Below are 20,439 nucleotides of genomic sequence, written 5' to 3'. Positions count from 1 at the left end.
AAAAAATATTATTCGCAACCGTTCTATCGAATTTCCATTGGGAAACGTCTGTACTATTACAGCCATCCATCGTAAAGGGAAAAAAATTCTCGTCTCCGATATATTGTCGCGCGGTGGCAACGTATTCGTGTCGCAGCACCATTTTCCCAGCTGCTTTCTCGAATTCCCAGAGCACCGACGACGGCACGAGCTCGTCTTAAATCCTCCACGCAGAAATTCTACCTTAATATCCTGTATGCTTTCGGGGTTACGTTCCAGTTTATCCTCTAACGATTGCTTTGTGATGCCAGGCTCTTAGAAATGAAGCCCCTGCGAACGACAGTCTTTCATTTGAATCGTGTTGTAGTTCCCGCTGCGTTCCGCCGTGTCACGGCGCGTGTCTTTCATCTTAGATAAATCCCCGACAATTTTACTCTCTGACTGGCGGTAAATTGAAAATGGCGCCTGGCAAGAATATCCCAATTAACGCGCGTTACCGAAAACGTGCTTTTATTCGTGACGAAACCTTTTTCGATATCCTGATACGGTTTCCCTCGAATTATTTTATCTGAAAGCGGACTGTTTTACATTTTTTTTTTTACCCATATCTTTTGAAATATAGAAATTGAAACTGTATTAGTCTCTCGATTTTGATTTATTATTTCGTGCAATATTCTGGTACAGTATTCATCCAATTGTTTTCTTCAAAACTGTCCCCTTTTATATTCTTTTTTATTACTCATATTTCGAAGCAGAAAAATTGAAACCCACTGCGTTGGTTCCTTATTATTTAATGCATTATTCGAGTAATTAGCCGAATTCCGAAAGAATAATTTTCAATAATTCCCGCAGAAGACAGAGAGGAATAATTTACGGGCGCGTATGCAGGTACACATCCGGCGATGCAACGTATCATTCTCCTAGTACGAGTTTATTAAGTGCATTAGCGCACTCCCCCGCCCCCAACCGTTGACCCGGATAACGTAGGATACACGAGGCTGGTTCTATTTAGCGGGCGCGTAATAAGCTAACGCGAGCTTTCTAGTACGCACGACGACGACGCGCTGTCACGATCCCGATATTTGTTTCCCTCTAATAAAGCCGTATCCGTCGCCACGTTGGAAGCCAGAAGAGGATCAACAGAACCGGTGTGGGGGGCGGTTGTGCCGATCGGTGGACGAAGTTTCTCCGGAAAGGTGACCGTGCGTCGAATTCTCGCGCGGCTCGCAACGCGGAGGGACTTCCGATTCGACGCTCGGTTTCAATCATAATTGCCAGCGATTTCATTCTCCGGAACCGTGTGCTCGAGAACTCCCTCGACGATGGCGGACCAAAGGTTAAAACACGAGTGGTTCGATCGTCAAGCATCGTAAATAGTATCGAGCAATAAATAAATTATTTTATACGGGGTGTACGACCATCTCTGGAAAAAATTTGAATGGGAGATTCTAGAGCTCAAAATAAGACGAAAATCAAAAATACCAATTTGTTGATTGAGGGTTCGTTAACAAGTTATTAACGATTAAAGTTCCATGCCGAATGGACAATTTTTTGGCGAAATTAAGAAATTTCAAATCGTTCTAAAAAAATTATTTTTGATTGCAGGGGTCAATTACAATCATTTTTTGTGAATAATCATAACCTCGAAATCCTACTCAGTTTTGAGAAAAAAATTCAGGAAGGTGGACAAATTTTTTGGCGAAATTAAAAAATTTCAAACCATTCTAAAAAAATTATTTTTGGTTGCATGAGTCGATTACAATCATTTTTGGTGAATAGTCATACCCTCGAAATCCTACTCAGTTTCAAAAAAAAAATTCAGGAAGGTGGACAAATTTTTCGGCAAAATTAAAAAATTTCAAATCATTCTAAAAAAATTATTTTCGATTTCGGGAGTCAATTACAATCATTTTTGGTGAAAAGACATACCCACGAAATCCTACTCAGTTTCGAGAAAAAAATTCAGAAAGGTGGACAAATTTTTCAGCAAAATTAAAAAATTTCAAATCATTCTAAAAAAATTATTTTCGGTTTTAGGAGTCAATTATAATCATTTTTGGTGAATAAACATACCCTCAAATTCCTGCGCATTTTAGAGAAAAAAATTCCTAATCGAAAATATAATTTATATTGTCCGAAAATTGCATCAAGAATGTTTAAATCATCATAACTTCTGAACGGATTGGACGATTTTAATGTTTCAAGCGGCAAACGACGCGTATTTTGGTGAAAAATATGTAGAAATTCTAACAATATTCGAAAAATCGTTCCTTAATACCGTAAAGTTAGAAAATATGTAGAATCTAATCCTGAAATGGGTCCCACATACTACGGGACACACTGTATATATTTACGCGTATCATGGCCGAATATAAGTCCGACAATTTAAATTTGAACAGATTTAAACGTCCTCTTCTACCCAAAAGGGTTTGTCAATTTAAGTTCTGATATGTTCAAACGTTTGCATCTGTCGGAAAGTGCTTCTGACCATGACCGAATATGGAAATGTCAATTTCAATGTTCGTGTATGTATATTCGAATATGTGCACCTATCTGAACAGGCTTTCGTATACAAATCTGCAAAAATAAAAAAAAATAATCAAAATCGTCGTCATCTTCGTAGAAAGAGCTTACTTATTTTAAAAATATAATATCGATGAATTTAATAATTCGTGTTTTTAGTAACTTCGATAATAAAGGCGATATTAAGTCATTTCTACCAACATTTTTTAGATAATTGTCATTCCGTAAATTTCGATGTATTTGTGACATATCATTCGAGTCAAATTAATTTGTTCGCGTAATTCTTCTTCGAATTTCTGTCTTCACTCACCGAACAATCCATTATTGCGACAGCAGTATACCCTATACCACACCTAGTGCGACGTTTATGTATCTTATTGATGCATACTCCCTCTGCGGCATCGTGATTAATACACTAGAACTGTTTACAATACCAGGGTCAATATTATTACGATTATTACTAACGTAATATCATGACAGTAACACGAACGGGACAGCGATATTTGCGATGCATTGTCTTCGGCGTCTATTCTACGAAACGGTGCTGTTTAAGGAACGAGAATTAAACGAAATGAAAATGAACATCCTTGCATTGGAAACTTAATGCGCGAAGTGACATTTTCATTCCGTTAATTCATTATGAGATTTCGAAATGGTCACCGAATTTCGAAGCTCGTTCAGTTATCTGTGAATGAATTACGTGATATTTTTAGATTATATGAATAGTAAATTTGAAATGAACGAGCTGCTTCTGAATGCTCGTATTTGTCAAATGAAATAACGCTTTGCGAAAATGAAATTTTGCAATTGTTATAAATGCAGAGTAGAATTTTTTTTTAAATATAAATGGAATAATCAGTGTGCGTTGGAAAACCGTGCAAATAACAGAAGGTGCCTCCAAAAACGATTCGAAATTCTCAACGGAACCGTGGAAACCTCCTATTGTTGCAACGTGCAATAAGGAACAAATGACACAATCTTAACTATGCAAATCAGTCTCGGTGGCGTAAGCATATCTTGTACTAATAACACACCATATGGCACGGACTATACCGTATTACGTCGAGATAATGCGATACGCATGTAAATGCAACTAATACATGCATACATGACGCTAAACTTCTCAAAGACGGTACAGAACTGCGCTGCAATAACGTGGAAGCAATAGTTGAACGTGAATTGAATAACACGAATTTAACATATTAATGATGAAACGATAACCAACTTGACTAAATAGTACGTTGTCAAATTAATTGGCTGCTTGATAACGAAGGAACAAAATGTACAAACCACTCGAAATAGATATAATCTTTTTAAAAATATCCAGAATTTTGTATAATAAAATTACTCGTCTAGACTCTCAGAAACCGTCTACGTTTCGCTATGCATTTACCTTATTGCGCAAACCTGATAAGAACATATATTTGCAGCATCGAACCCTACCATGTATAATCCCGAAGAGTGTTCCAGTCAGACTCCATGTCTTCCTTTTTGCGACATTTACTGCTATAAATATATACTACTACATCTTCTTCGCTTATTCAATTTAAATTTCATCTCGCGTTGAATAGAGAAGAAAAATTGTTCTCGTTCAATTTGCGTTCCTACTCGTCTCGAACCATTTTTTCAGGCTGCGAATCTAATATCTAATACTCTGTTACGGCGTAGCGTCGATTAATTTAAAACTGGAACCTTCGAGCTATCGACGAGCGTAACGTTATTGGAGATATTTGTGATACTGGAAATTCCAATTGAAGGACTCGTGGTAAATTATCAGCGATCCACGATGAGTGTACGAACATTTCGTGTATTTTAGGTACACGTGAAAGGGCAATGCCGAGGATATATTTAATAGAAGCGAAAGCTTGTTTGCACAAATGCGACTCCACGATGCACGATATTATGGCCAGTCTTTGACAGTCGATAGTGGAATCAGTAAAATCCGATTTCTGCGCCTCGATCATGGCCGTAACAATGTACGCTATTTACGAAATCTGTTCGGATCCCCATTTGTGCGCAACCATTTGTCTGAAATGGGGCACGCTACGTAACACTAGCGTATGCTCAATCTCTGAAGGGTGACTAGTCGGTGCGTTTCATCCCTCTTGCAATCCTCCAATTCCGCTCGGAGATTATCCCCCGCCGGATCTACGTTATTAATGGTCTCCTTTAGCGCGATTCCCAAATGGAGATCGCTGGAAATATCTCTAATTATGGTTTGTTACACAATTTCCTGGAAAATAGGTATTGTTCCATTACGGTTACCTTTTCCACAATCGTTATCTACGATCCGTTTACACGACCCTAAATGGCTCAGGGTTAGATTGATTTCCGTTCGTAATTAACACTTTCACAACCCGCTATTCTACAGCGCTACCCAAAGCTAAGAACCACCTACGATCTTCAAAATTCTACAATAGACTTCTTCAGGATTCTGGCATAGAATCACAATGGAAATTCATTCGTAATATCATGCTTCGTAATTGTTCTCGGACCAAAACAATATTAACTACATTAAAATTATTTATTTCGATGAACTCGAAAGTCATCTAGTAACTTTCACTATTCCTCAAACTATACACTTTCTTCTTGCTATTACTGGCATTTATTTTACTTCGAACATCACATTCCATCATAGATTTCTCTCTGACTTTTTTTATTTTCATTTCTACGTGTACGATTAACCAATCGTGAAAATGTAGATAAAAAATTGTAACAATGGACCCAGGGATTACAATTAGATTCTAATACTAGTTCTAGTTTTTAACGAAGGCCCAGAAAACAAGTCAGAAACACTAAAAAATTCTAAAAGAACAAATATTTCCTTGGACTTCTTTCTGTCCAGTTGATGAAAAATCTGAAATGGATCGATTAATTTTGTTTTCGTTGCGAATGAATATCCACGATATAACGACGAGAATAAATAGCAATTTTTCCGCCGAGAAACTCGATGGTCTCCTCAGAAATATATTGCATACTACGTTAAACGAACGATGTTCGACAAACAGACGCACTTTCCCGTTATTTACTTTTCATACGTCGTCTCGCGGAACTTTCGATCGTTTTGAGATACGCGTTTCTTACCCCATTCTTTCATACGTTCGCGTCCGCTTTGTCATTCGTGTCTGCGTGAAAAAAATACGTCGACGGATACGAGACAGGGTCGGATTTGAGTTATTGACATCGAATTCCTACGGACTACCTTATCCCGTAATAAACGGTACAGAAATATTTGTGAGAAATCGACAGCTGCGCGGCTGCCAGCTCCGCGATACAGAAGAGTGTTTTATCAGCTTCGTGGCAGTCCGGCGTTGAGTGATTCTTCTGCTGGAAACGAAATGATTCTCGATGCTTTCGTGCTCGGTTCTGATAACTGCCAGAGAAACGAATTTCCAGTCGACGAGCGATCTTTATTGCCGTACATTGTGCAATCTAACGATAGAAGGCAAACTGGCCAATCTATACGGTGCTGGGTACATTTATATGAAGCGAGTATGGTTGTTCGAATTGTCTTCCAACGCGGCTCGTACATTTCGTCGAAGCCTTTACGTTTCATTTAAATATTCTCTGATGCAGTTTGCATACGTAATGAAAAATAATTCTTTTCCCCACTTTTAAACCTAATCAAATGATATTGGTTTGGCAACTATGTAATTATTGTCTGATAGTTAGTACTTTAATTGTCATTCTGAAAAAACTGTTTATTGTGTAGTTTTTTTTTTTTTTGGTATCGATTGAACAATGGAAATTTAAACCGAGCATTTTCGTCATATTTTGTGAACGTGGAATTACAATTAAAGTTATTTCGTTCCATGAAAAAACTGTCTTTTATGTTATTAAAAAAAATCCGCAATTACTTAGTTGCCAAACCAATATTTTTAATCTAGTAAATAGATGTTTCTACTCTAGTGTTTGAAAACATCGACTCTGTGTTGATTAACTAATAAGAAAATAGTAAGTTCGACGAAAAATATAAATCGTCGTGCGACCAACAGCGATTAGAAACAACAACGCAAGTAGAAACAACGAATAATGATCGGACACGTTGGTCGTACCGCATTTCACTCGTATCCTACAAACATCGACGATCGATTTTCTTTATATTTTCTTTTCTCCGTACCGTGAATATTAACTCACGCTGTACAGACTATTAATTAACGCCGTTGCGTACAGTAAACAAAGGGCATTGTGTTCACGCAGCCAGCGTTCGCGGTGAATGAAATCGTTTCGAATTGTGAAGATACCTTTCGAGCAATTTCTACCTTTGGACTCACAGTGGATTTCGTTAATGGCGACAATTCGACGGTAATTTAAATAGAAGCATTAGCGAAAATCCGGCGAACAATTCAAAATTCGCGGGAGAATGGTATAACTGCTTTACAACTCGAGAGATTCGAAGTTCGCGAAGATGCTGGGTTACTAAGTCCAAATACTTCGGTGGAAGAGTTTAAAAGTCCAGTTACGAAGTTTCCATAGTTCCGTTCGGGAGTTCGCTCAGTTTCGATTTTGGAAAAACCGATCTGTTGCTAAATGAAAGGTTTTCAATTGCTGGGCAATCGTTTTGTCCGAGCTCGTCGATTGAAAATTAGATGAAGACACGGCCCCTTTCGTTTCCTAATTAGAATTTTCAAGTTTCAAAGAATTCTGTATTTTTAAATCAGCTAAGCAACTTGTATTACAATCTCGGTCCTTTGGATTGAATATAAAACGGAATTACTTAGATTTCGTAATATGAAATTTTATTTTATTTAAAAATTATAAATCTATATGAAACGTAACGAGTTAATTTTATTATAAATTTGTCTAATTGCTTCAAACTATCCTCTTGATTTGTTTTGCTTCATCGACTGAATGCGCTTTGAAACTTATACTTCTTCGGTGAATTAATTATCCAAAAGCTATTCAAATTTCAATAGATATGCATTGGCGGTAGTCTATTCATGAAATCGATCAATTTAATTCGTTAATTAAATTTCACGTAAATGCATTGTGTTAAATGTTAAATCATACATCCACATTCATCTACAGATATTCTATAAATATATTATTTTGTTTTCATTGTAACAATTACAGATTTATTAAATTAATAAAGTCTCCTACGTAATCAGATACTATGTTCAATAATTTTTGCAATTTTATGTCTTTTTTTCTATTCGAGCAAAGCTTTAGCAATTGAAATTATTTTTTAAAATATTCCCGTTGCGTGTAAAATAATATTTATTACAAGAAAAATGTCAGAGAGATACGACGCATAAATCGTAAGATTCTCGATACAGCGACTCGAAAGGGAAGCTACAATAAAAAGATTTCCGATTGAAATGAGTAAAAAAAAAAATGTATCGTAGCATCAGATAGAAATCTTAATTCCTCAACGGTCTCGAACGCCCATTCGAAGCACGAGGGTTTCAAGGAAATAGTTTCCTTCCTTCTTTTCAATGATACCACGTTAAGAGACATTATTTCACTTAATTACCCGTAGGGAATGGGCGTTAGTAGTACCATCCCCCAAGAAACTCCCTCTTCGATAAGTTCATGCCCCGTGGAGTAACGGTGAGACATATCGGAGGGGGAAAAAGTTACAGTGTTGCAGAGAAAAAGGGAGGAGTGGCTCGAATACCGGGGAAAATAAGCGACGTGACTCGCGAAAGAGTAACGAGCTACGATAAATTAACCGTTTGAGATCCAAGCAGCCAGTAAATTCATTGTTAACCCCTTTGAATTACTCTGCCATCTATAATTACCAAATAAAATATCATCTCACAGATTTTGCCAGGATTTCAACAGCCAAATTTTGTCAATATATTTTTCAAGCCCAGAAATATTCGATAAAATTAAAAATATAATAAACAGCCCCCCCCCCCCCTTTCTGGTTATACCTAGATCACTGAGACACCCTGTACGATCCAGAAAAAATTCCTCGACCACGTTATCAGGTTTCGAACGTGAAACAATAGTTTACCTTGGCTCGAAAGATTAACTAACAAAACGTTCCACCTTGACAATTTCTCGTTTGTTCATCGACACCGCCATAGACGTTGGTGGTTGTCGTTCAGCGCGAGTTTCGTCGAACAGTCTTTGAATACGTGTCGACCATTGAATGGCACCGTTGCTCGAGGATAAAGTGAGAACTAAGGAGACACTGGAAAAATTAATTTCGCTCGGCAGCCGTCTCGATGCGCGAGCTTGGGGGATTGAAAGGTTTCCGGAGAGAGGGAACAATTTAAAAATTGAAAAAAAGTTCCGAGACCAGAGGAGAAACGGCCGCGATCGGCTGTCGAGCGGAATGGAGAATGTAATAAATAAATTTTCACGATATCGCCGACTGGGCGTCGATGAATGAAACGTCGACAATAACATTTGGTTCGTCGCGACGTAACCGGACTGAATAAAATATGAAGTTGATGCATTTCAAATGCTGTTTTTTTTATAGTTGATAACAAATACAACCTTACTATATTCGATGTAACGCAAGAGTTTAAAAAAACACAATGGCCTATTCGAAACAGTCGACGAGTAAAATGTATTACATTTCATATTTCATACTTTTAACGTAGAAATATATTTTCCATATCTAACGCCAGTTAATGAAATGTTCTTAATAAAATGCACGATACGCGCGATGATAAACTGATGGAACGTGCATAATGAAGCGTAAGAAAAATAGACCGATAAGTTGGTCAAATATCCCTGATGAATTACGGCGAGAGATATCTGATAAATTGCTCAAACAATGTTCGTAAGCATAGTAAAAAATTGCCAATACATTTAAAATACATTATTAACAAACGTCGGTGAAAAATCGTTGGTGAACTGATGAATTCTCTTTAATACATCCAACGTATAGTTTGAGGTTACGCTAAGCTTTCGGATTTGGTGCTTTCATCCCTTGCACGATTAATATTTGGATTTTGGGTTAGGTATGCTTACATTAAACATGCTGATATCTTATGCCCGGAGCTTCCCTTTTCTCCCCTATCGTATTAAAGTTAGATTTCGAATCTTTTCCCAGTTATATTAAACTTCCGTGTTTGTCCACTCCCTTCTGCGTTACACTCGGGCTCCAGCCACTTTTTCCACGACATTAAGATTTCAGTTTACGCCTCAGTTACCCTCCAAATTTATATTTCAAACATAGATTTCCTTCTCTGTATTCAATTCTCACGTTCCACCGACATATCGTGCCAAATTAATATTCAGATTCTTCTCTCTTCATATTCAATCTCGCAAACTTCTTCGTCTCTGCCCATTTTGAACCCAGAGTCTCCGTTGAATTTTTTTAATCATAAATTTTCGATTTAAAATTTCCAAGACGCTTTCGAACCTCGGGACACTGTATTATCCCTTCCAATATATATCTATATTTCTCGCTGTACGATTCTTCGTAAAAAGAATAGCGTCTCGCGTCGTTGTAGCCAACTTTAAAATAGGATATCTTCGATATTCTTTATTATTCAAATTCGAACGACGTCCGGAGAAAATCGAAAAAAATAATACGTGCAGCACGTACGAAGGGCTGCTTACGTTGAAAAAATTTTCATGAATTCCGTGACTGCTTTATTAAACTTTACCCTGATAAAGCGCACGCACACAGAGCGAGGCTCTCGGCTGTGCTTATCAAGGTTTATAAAAATTCATGATTCTCGAGTAGTAACGCACGAATGGATAGACGCGGCTTCAGGCTCTTTCGCATGCATTCGCCGAGCGAAGAAAACAAGCTACCGGGAAAAGAACAATTCGCTCTCCCGGCAATCGTATAAACATTCTTTCTCGCTGATGAGATCTCTATAATCATATCTCGTCGTTGGAAAGCACAATTATTTTACACCTCAAACGCTGAAACCACCAAGTCGAAAGGGACTGATTCTAAAATATCAAAAGCTACCCAAATTTATGGCTTCGAATTTCAGAAAATCGTCACTTCTCTCGCGATATAAGTTCATTCATTTTTCGAAAGATTTGAAATTTCAACATTTGAATTGTATGTTTCGTCATATGTTTCTATAAAAAAATATCCAAAATGTGCAAAATAAAAAATATATTTTTAATGACCTCTAGCGATGAAACAAACTTCTATTTCACTCTTTCGTCTATTTCTTAGAGACATATGTATTTGCATAAACATCAAAAAGAAAATTAAGAAATACAATAATTACATCGAAAGAAATTCATTCGATTTCGATTAAATCTAAGTCTTCATAACTCAGGTATGTGTTACTTAATTTCAATGCAATTTTTACATGTTATTCTCACCTATTTCCATATACGATATATACGACAATTTCAAAATATTTAATATACCGTACGGTTTGTGTCAATTTCAATTATGTCATCGTTGTAATACTTTCATGAGCCTATGTACGCGAATAGGGAAACAGCAACGAGGAAACTAATTCGAAACTTGCAGGCTCTCATGATTCATGCGCGTCTCCCGATACCAGCGAAACGTACAACGGTCTTGAGCAAAAGAAAACCCGATCGCTACAGTTTCGAAATTAAAATTACACGCGACGTGGAAGGGGAGCACACAAATGGAGTTCCGTCTTGAATTCTATCGGTTAGACGACCCGACGAATCTCGTAGCGAAGTCCGTGTTTCGATTGTGTTAACAGCAAACACGGGCCCCGCTCGTGCAATGTAAACGGTCGGAAGTCGGTGGTCGTTGGTGTTTACAATCGAAATGTGGGTCGTGCCAATTAATATTATAATTCGTCGTGCCGCGAAGTTAAATGGAGACCATGGATCGCGTCGGGGCACCTGAAACCGTCTTTACGATCTTCATTATTCCGTACGCGACGACATTAACGTCGCATTGGAAATATAGCGCGTGATGAATATCCTTTGTCTCCTTCCGTGGCTCCTTTCTTTGCGCGCGTCGCCGGCGCTGGTCACCGGAAAAATAACGTCGTTCTCAAGGTACCTGACGTTTCGTATTATTTACTAGCTTCTTTTGCTTTTGCTTCCCTTTGTTGAATAAAATTCTGCTCCCATCGAGCGGCGCGGTGAAAGCGCCGGGGACGCGTTTAACTTTTTATTTTCCATACGCCGGAAGAGAGGTCTTATCGAAGTGAGAAATCACGGCCCTATAAGGTTCTTTAACGTTCGCGAAATGTATCATTTCCGTTTGCTCGCTCGAATACGAATCTGACGTTTTTGAGAACAGCCGAACGACATCGTGAACGCCAAGGTTCGCCAGATCGGAGCTTTTTCGCAAAAACGCGCGCTACTTAAATTGTAAATATTGTATTAAATTAAAGTTTCATAGGACACAGGATGCGCGACACGAGTGTCGTTTGATTGAAAGCCCTTGGCACGTTCGAAGCCTCGTTGCCTGCTTTGAAGCCAATATTTCTGCAAATTAAGTTGCCTACACTTTCTGCCGGAAACATAAAGAGCAATCGAACAATATTACCATCCGCATCGAACGAAAATAGAGAATAAATTTTTAATTTTATTACGTTTCGCGCGCTCGCGATCACCTCGATCGATTACCCAATACGCACAGAAATTGTATATAAAGAAAAAATAATATTAGCGTAAAAAAAGTAAAACGCGCAGCCTGGGTAAGGAGTAGCGAATTAGAAAATCGATCGCAGCATGCAACATCCGCGATTGGCTTTCACCGGAAGTATTACATGCTTTCGCGACAGCGACTAAGACGAATCGCGTGTGACGTACGACGTGGCAGGTTATTATTACAATGTTTCAACGAGACGATGACTTTATCCAACGAAGTTACTCTAACATCGATGACTCCCCCACGACTACTTTATTCAACGTTTGACAAGAGGATAATTTAAGAAAAATATCACGTTACGTTCCAATTACTGTATTGTTTGGAAGAATGAGTTTTCATAACGAATATTATAAAACAGAAGTTCTGTAAGAACGCCAGGATGTAATTAGAGCGAACAGTGTAGGAGTAAATAATATAGAAAAGAGAAGTAGATAAAAAATAGGAAGGAAAAGGGAAACGAGAAATAAAAATAATGGGCGCGAGATTATAGTGCATTGGTGTTACAGATCGTTTTTCTTGTATACGGAATGATTAATGAGCTGCAAAAAATATCTACTTCCTCGCGGTAGGTGTTAACAAGATTGAATATCCTGGCCATAGAATCCAAGAGCGCGAAGCGAGGTTTAAACAGTTTAAACCTAAAAGGAGGAAAATCCTTGTTTCCACGAGATGATTTATTCAAATTAAATTTTTCAGCCATTAGACTGCAATTTACATCGCCACTAAATGCCTTGCAAGTATGTACAAAATTATTTTCTCTTTATTCGTTAAAGTATCCGTTCTCTATATAAATTACCTCAGCAATTACGAGGCAACCTGCTTGCCTTCTGTTCGTTCGTAAATTAGTGGAATCGCCAAGAAATACTACGAGTAACGTTAATCAGAGAAGCAACGACGGTGGAGAAAGTTATTTCAGGAAAATATAAATTAGCGTATTTTATATCGATACTGTTATGATTTCACCGAAATGAAACAAACTGTAAATTACGTTCCGCCAAAAATTTGCGTTAATTCCTATGCATTTTCTATCGCCGGTTTCCACGCCATCGTTATTATCTCTACGAAAGTTTATCGTCAAGTTTACGCAATTACAGTGTTTGCACACATATGCTTCTCTGCCAAAGCGTTTTATTATTACGCGATTTGCATTTTACTCTTGCACACGGAATTATGCATAATTATCCGCAATTATTACGGTGCGAAAGGTGGGTCTCGCCTTTAGACGCTGCGAGCGGTTAACAGCCTTTTCAACCGCAAGGAACTCTTCACCGCGCAAAGGGCGAAGAAACGGTTTCTGCGAAATTCTATGGAAATGCAGGACCGAGACGAATGTCTCGACAATGTAATCGATTGCTATAAAGCGCTCTACGCTGTGCGTGAGACGAGTATAATTAAAGAATTTAAAAACGACGCGGCGAGCCACCGCGAAATATTCGCCGCGTCGATCGCGAGGACGTAGCTTACGAACACCAGAAATTAGATAAAAAAAATAAACTCGATAATGGCGGAAATCCCCTTTTCCCGCGGCGTATTTAAAAATTGCGGGAACGGAATATTCGAAGGGTAAAAAAATTAGATCCGAGAAAATTCGATAACAGCCGAGGTCTGCTCCACCGTGATGAACTTACAATTTGCAAGAATAGAATTTATGATCCGAGGAAAGTAGATAAAGGGAACACTGAGCGGTAAATAAAACTTATATTAGTCCATTACGACGGGAGCTTCGTGCCAGAAGGGTTGATCGTTTATTCCAAGGACGTTCGACGGGCGGGAAATTAAATTAAATTATCAGCGTGCATTCGATATTTTTAATAATAGAATATATCTGGATGGTCTCGAAAGTTCCGAAAGTTGGTCAGTATTTGGAACGTAAAAATCAACAATCCACGCAGATAAATTACCTTTGAAAGAATTTCAGCGATATTCCGATAACGGTAACTAATATTCACGAGAGTAGGTCAAATAATTACCGAAAACAATTTTTGCGGAGGCTCGGGCCAGTGTGTCCCCGGCATAACGTAAATTAATATTTACAGTGGCGGCGAAGTGAGATGTTTTTTGCTGCGGAAAGTTATATCGACGAAATTAAAAATTACATTGAAACGTTTTTTCTCGATAAATGAAAATTATTAAGGGCGCGTTTTTATTGCGCGAAATAACACCTGTTCAACGTAATGTAAAAATTACAATTGATAGCTGTTAAATATATACAATTGTTAATTTGTTGAAATCTGCGAGAACGACCTAATAAAAAATAAAAAATGAAAAATGAAAAACTTATTGGACAGATCTCGTATCCAGCAAACTGTCATCGACAAATGGAAAGGTGGTATTGTGTCCAGTGATGTCTCGATCGCTTTACAAATTAGAAACGCCTGCGTGGTTGGGCGTCGAGGCCCCCATTCACGCATCCTTCTGCCCTTGAAATTATTTATTCCAGATACGCCTATAGCGAGTTATACAACGCCCCGTCGTCCCTGGCTTTCTCCAGCGTCTTTTCTCTTAATCCTACCAAAAGGAGAACGCGTGTCCGACAATCAAGCGGAGTGCTCGCCGCGAATACAGGATAGGATTCCCTTTGACTGCTTGAACAGCAACTTCTTTTCGCTGCATGCCAAAGAGGGTAGACTCCGGGCATGCCTTTCGTGCTTGTTTCAGAGAGGATACTATTCAAACTTATTGTGCCGTTTCGAAACGACCATTCGTTCGGTTACGCGATACGTCAAAACTCGGCGAACACGGACCGGACAAATTTTATTCATCGAACAACGAACGCGAATTTTACATTCGACCGTCAACCAGTTCTCGTTTACGTTTCTATCGCAAATTTATTCGCGAAGCAGAATTTTTTTTCGACCGGGTCACGATCGAATTTAAAAATTCGTATTCCGTTATTCGGGAAAATAAAATTCGACATCGTAGATGAAATATACCACGGATTTTAAGATTTCAATTTGTCAAAGGGTTGCGCTGTTTCGACGGTATCAAAGCAGAGGTTATTTTTACGAATTTTTTATAACGATTCCGTGTAACTGATTGAAACGAATTTTATTTTTGTGGATAGAACGTGCTGTAGAGTTTTCACAATTATTTTTCGCGTTCACTCTTTTCTGAGCAATCGTCAGCTATATGTGATTTAACGTGATACAAAATTTGTTAAAATGTCGAATGTGTGTTCGCTTTTGTTCCTTACTGTACTTTCTCGGATTACAATTGACAGGATTTAAATTCGAACGACAGCTTAAGTATCCTTTTTTAGCTAACTTTTGGCCATTTTTGTTATTGCAGTGTCTCTTTTCCGAACAACTGCAATTTATTTCGACGCGAAGTGAATTTTATTTAAACATCAACGCGGCCAAAAATAATTTGCCCGAAAAGCCATTTTTCGAAGTTCCCCTTTTCCAGTATTAAGCTCGCGTTTTAGTTTGCGCGTTTGACAATATTCACATCCGTTTCACCGCACTAAGGGATCAAACGAAACCGATAATAACTCCTGTTTTTCGGCGAAAATTTCAATTTCGTTATGCAAATTCGGCTACGTTTTACGCGTACCGTAAAAAGCTTATCGCGGTAATCAATTTTGTCGTATTAATTCGGCGAGACCAGCGATCGTTCAAAGCGAATGATTTTGTCCCCTAATCAGCACGAAGATTAAATTTTTACGAATCCTTTTCTACCGACAAGAAATCGTCGTCGAAAATTAGAATTTATCGTGTTCTACCGAACGTAATCGTGGTCGTAATTTAAATATTATTTTCACGTACAATACACGTCGAATTAAAACAACGAACATCAGATTACCGTTAGTAATTTTCACTTCGTTGCAATTTAAAGTTTCATCGTTCGTATTGGTAAACCCCTGTGTTTACGATTTTTTGTAAACAAAGTTTTTTCGAGCAACGCAAACTCATTATAGTATAATCCGTCGAAATTACAAATTAAGGAACTTTTACAGTCTTCCTTCGCAAATTGCTTAATCAGCTTTTATCCCTTGCAAAACCTAAGATGTGCCCAATGATTTACGATTAAATCGACGTTGTCTTCAATTACGTCGATTAATTCAACTTTACCGTTGATGCGCCGCATCGAAACGGGCGCAGTCTCACGCAAGCAATCAGACTTTTAATTGGAGAAGCGGTTAAACGAAAACACACGGAACAAGAGCACTCTGTGGTTTTTCACTCCATTGAAACGGCCTCCAAACTGCACTTCAATTTCCTTCTAATGAGGCGCAGCTGTTCAGAAACTTTCTGAAAGGTCCGTTATTCCCTCAAGTTGTTTGCTTTTACGTGACCGTGTTTTTAACATTACTCCAGGCTCCGTTCTCTGTTCGTCGACGACGATTTACGCGATCCTGGCAAACAGAAACACGAGTCCCATCCGATAAACACAATTAAAATAGATCCCTCTCGATGCATGGAAGCCCAAACACGAACGCCAAGTTTTATAAATACATACATTTCGCGGATATTAAAAAACAAAGTGTCATCGAGAATTCTTCAAGGATTGTTTTTTTCTATAAAATACTTTCGAAGTTGAAAATTGTGTATATAACGACTAACTCCACTATTCTATCTGAGTAACAATAAATGACGTTTACATGCTTGACAGTTCGTGTGAGGCCTGTTACAGTGAATAAAATTGTATTTATAAACTGTTTAATCCCCCCCTAAACTTTTTAATTTATGAAAGTTTTAATAGAACGAGAGAATTATCCTCAATTGCCAAACGAACGGACCAAACTTTATACAAATTTTGGCTCTCGAACAAAATCCAATGAATTCTACAAAACTAACGAACGACAAATCTATTAAAAAAACAGGTCGCGATCGACAAAATTCCGTTCGCAGACTCTGTAACACCCGGTCTATCCGGATTTCTCGCCAACGTGACGGAATCCAGCGAGATTAGTTGACATAATAACAGTTTCCCCCCGGATCGGTGGAAACCGTTCCAAAAGTTTCCAAAGGCACTGTCAAACGAAATCCGCTCCTCAGTTATTTAAATGGAACTCTTTGCACGCATATCCGGACTCGAAATTCTTCTCCCTAGCCAGTCACGTCGAGTTTCTGACGTTTTCCGTCGAACTCCCACCGAATGAGAATTAACTTCTCGCCGTTGGTAGCCCGGGCTGAAACGGAGGGCTGTAATTGAGAAGGAGATCGTATCGGGCCGGAATCTGCATCGATAAGGGATATTAAATGCAGCCGAACCGAGGAGCGGGGCCAATTAAGCGCCGCTAAAAACGGATTATCGCGATCGTCGGGGACGTCTTAATTGTCAGTAACTTTGTCAACCCATGGAAATGTTCGTCTTTTCTACCTTTCTTAATACCAACGAAAAGGACAAAGAATTCACCCGTAGAGAATATTTCATGGAAACCCGTGGCTAGCAAACGATATAGTTCAATTAACATTTTGACTTTAAATATTTTCGGAGAAATAATGTTATATCCTGTATGTAGTTATTCTTCTGTTTTCGTGGACTTAACTATTCTTACCCTTGTCGTGATTATAAGTATATTTTAAAGCTGTCAAATGACCACTCTAAACGTGCGTTAATACTTTGATAGTATTAATAAATTAGTAATTTTCATCGGATAGAAGATGAAACTCCCTTGAAAACGAATTTTGCATAGTAATTATGCAAACACCCTACATACACATTTAAATTAATTTTCAATTAAATAAACAATTTATGATCCAGTTTTATCGTAAACCAGTCGCATAATCAATAGGAATTGTTAAAACTGTTTTAGGTATATAGTGTCAAAGTAAATGTCAAAATAAACATAGAAGCTGGCATAAATTATAATAGCTGATATAGTCATTGGATAGGGGATGAAATGCCCTTTAAAATGAGCGTTTGTACGAGTCGATAGCTTTATTAGTTCCGGAGATATAGCGATTTTAATTTCAAGTCGATGCGGTGGCTAGTTCCGGAGATATGAGGGTCCTAGCCGTTTGTTTACATTTTTACTACGGCCTTGTCAAGGTCGTTGACCGCACGTGCTCGTTGAAACTAGGTCACTGGGTCACTCGGTCGCGAGTCACGTGCGAGAAAGAGAGGTCCAGCGCGACGCGTCAGACGGAGACAGAGATAGTCGAATTAAGAAAAATTACCTTTTACATAAATTACGATATCTCGAAAACGGAAAATCGGATCGACAAAAACCAAAAGCCATTTTAAAGGGGAGGCCTTGCCGCCGCTAACAATGCCTTGATAATTAATAAAATACTAATAGTCTCGGAACTGCACGCATCTAAAGTTTAACTATTTTTAATACGCATTAATACACGTTTCTAAGGCGGCGAGAGCGTGGATAGTGGAATTTAAAAAATACCTCTCTATATAAATTACGATATCTCCAAAACGAAAAGTCGGATCGACAAAAACCAAAAGCCATTTTAAAGGGGAGGCCTTGCCGCTTCTAACGATGGCTCAATTATGAATAAAGCACTAGTAGTTTCGAAACTGCACGCATCTAAAGTTTAACTATTTTTAATACGCGTTGTTAGACTGTTTTAAGACAGTGGAAACTGAAGATTCTCTCCTTTCGTCTTTGCTATATACATAGGGTAACTAACCAGAATTTGATACCAAATGCATATTTAATTATAGCCCTTTTTCCCTCTATACATTTTTTGTATCCTCGCTTGTCCTATTTTCTAGAATCACCTTGGAAGTTATCCGTATAAAAACTGTCGAGACTATGCCTGCTTTCCAGCCGGAGATAAAAAATATTAAGTGGTAGGACATGTTTGAAGGTTTGCACTCGCAAGGTGTACACTCTTCTGAAATAAAACCATATATTTTCTTGTACGCCAAGTAACCCCATTCGTTTCCTCGCAGTGAAAAAGACCAGTTTTCTTTATACTCGCTTTAAAAAAAACTATATCCTGGCTCAGTTTCTATACCCACCCTGTACAGACTCACGCACAGCATTCCTCGTATTAAAAACAGTTGCATTTACACAAAATACGCGCGATTTGAGAGCCTCGTTCGTTGCTATAAAAACATATTTTTTTTTCGTGGAACTCGCAAACTGATCACTCGTAGAAATTTCCATTTAAAAAAAAATACTCATTTATTATCCAGTCCCTGTACTAATAGAATTCACAAGTACAGTCGATTATCTGAATGTCGATAATCCGAGTGATCCATTATACCGTGCACGTATTTCGTCCGTGCATTTAATAATTTATGTTATGGGTCACGTGCTCTCATTAAGGAAAAGATTTACGATTTTAATTGGAAAATTGATTCTTTCAAGCCGATTATCGGAACGCATCAATTCGAACGATCTACCGCTCCAAAAATGAAATAGATCTGTGCGGTGTATCGCGGAGAAATGAGTGCTATTAATCAACGACATGTTTATAAATACGTACACATCGCGGTGATTTATCGTAGACAGGAAATGTTTAAAATAATGAACCAATTCTCTCGCGTTTCCCATCGCGCGTAGTACCGTTAAAAGTAATTCCGTTTGATCTTGGCGAAAACTATTTATCGAGTAAATCGGCTGTAATATTCATAATCCGACGTTGGACTGTTCAATTTACGTCGTGTCCGTGGGAGTCGGTAACGCGATAATGCTGGAAGGGGAATCTTATTAGCGCGAGGACGTCGCGGTTTATGTCCTTGGATCGGGGGACCTTTTATCGGGATTAATGCCCGTGCTAAGCTTTATATTCGAAAATTTTACTGCACGCTCGCTGAAGCGAACGAGACCGGCGAAAACGGCAAGATAAAACGGTCTCGCGCCTTTATCATGTTTTACGGAATAAATAAACTGCCCTTTACGACGTCTTTCCCCGAAGATACTTTCGCAACCTCCTTCTGGAAATAGAGCTAAAACATAGTGTACTGTTAGAACTGGTCGAATGTGATGAAACTGGTGTTATCTGGGGAGGGGGGAAAAGACTGCCCTTTTACTGCGTAATTTTGGTTAGAATCTTCCTGTTAGCTACCCTTTTTATCGACGCGAGTCATTTAATCACCCTGAAAACGTAAACGTCGAGGGCCCAAACTGAAACTCGATTGGCAATTTCCTTCTGTTTTCTTCTATCACGGTCCTATTAACGCATTTACTACCGCGATACATATGCACGACAAATATCCAAGATAAAGCGAATTTCACTTGTACAAACTATGCTCGTGAACTTGATGAAACGAAATGTAGAAAAGATATAAATATTAACAATTTTCAAACTACTGGAGAATGGAGTTCTGATCCATTTGGCTTCCGGGAGCTTTCGAATTGATCTGACAGCGTAAATGCGAAGCTTTTTCCACTCTTAAGGGTACATTCGTGGAATATTTACCCTGTTCTTTTTGTCTCTTCTACTTCCTGTCGTTTAACGATATTGCAAATATTTTAAATACGGCGTATATATTGAAAACTTCCTTTCTTTATAGTA

At 38.3% G+C, this 20,439-nt stretch overlaps 1 protein-coding gene across 2 annotated transcripts in view; it reads left to right on the top strand.

Moving 5' to 3' along the window:
* LOC122404814 (nephrin) overlaps nt 1-20,439 on the top strand; it is a 513,791-nt gene that overhangs the window by 465,126 nt on the left and 28,226 nt on the right. The window lies entirely within an intron of this gene.

The sequence above is a fragment of the Colletes gigas genome, unplaced genomic scaffold (genome assembly GCF_013123115.1).
Source record: "Colletes gigas isolate AHSC1104 unplaced genomic scaffold, ASM1312311v1 Colletes_gigas_Sc00003, whole genome shotgun sequence".
Taxonomy (NCBI): Eukaryota; Metazoa; Arthropoda; class Insecta; order Hymenoptera; family Colletidae; genus Colletes; species Colletes gigas.
This window is presented reverse-complemented; position numbering and strand designations above follow the sequence as displayed.